The 648-nt window shown below is 46.1% G+C and overlaps 1 non-coding gene across 1 annotated transcript; it reads left to right on the forward strand.

Moving 5' to 3' along the window:
* Positions 1-72, forward strand: TRNAA-UGC. The gene has a single exon. It is a non-coding gene; the product is annotated as a tRNA-Ala (tRNA).
* The last annotated feature ends 576 nt before the right edge of the window (positions 73-648 follow it).

Consider the following 648-nt stretch of genomic DNA (forward strand, 5'->3'; position numbering starts at 1 on the left):
GGGGATGTAGCTCAGTGGTAGAGCGCACGCTTTGCATGTGTGAGGCCCCGGGTTCGATCCCCGGCATCTCCATGAGGACTTTTGGTTTATCAGTCAATTTACTTTCCAGTACAATATGCCAAAACACTCGACCAGCATCCTCCCCGCAGCCACTTCCAACCCTTCGGAAAAATTAGAATTACCAAGGAATTGGCTAAACATCTCTAGAGAAGAAAAAGCTCTCGGGGGCGCCTCAGCGTTAAAGTGAAAGAGTAAAGAGAAGAATATTTTCCTCCCCCTAAATCCCAGTAATTATTTTGATAAGTGCAGCGTCGTTCTTCTGCCCAGTTGTGAACTTAAAATTGTGTGTGTGTATGTATTGATGTTGTCTCTTCTTCCTGTCTTCTTCCTCAAAGTGCCCTTCTCTTTCCAAGGATACTCGGTTTCCTTCCTTTCCGCTACTTTTAGGCGCCCCTGGACTGAATCTTTTCTCTTCTGTTCCTTCAGATAACTGGAGATATGCGGCGCCCTGAACTCCTGAGCGCGAACTACCTGCATCTGAGCTTTTAAAGGCGCAGAGAGTTGATTGACGTGCTCTTTCCTTGGAATGTTTCTTGTTGGAATAAATGCAAACTCCTAGCATGGGGAATTCACCTGCAATCCGCATAA

The sequence above is a fragment of the Vombatus ursinus genome, unplaced genomic scaffold, assembly GCF_900497805.2.
Source record: "Vombatus ursinus unplaced genomic scaffold, bare-nosed wombat genome assembly UNPS02007883.1, whole genome shotgun sequence".
Taxonomy (NCBI): Eukaryota; Metazoa; Chordata; class Mammalia; order Diprotodontia; family Vombatidae; genus Vombatus; species Vombatus ursinus.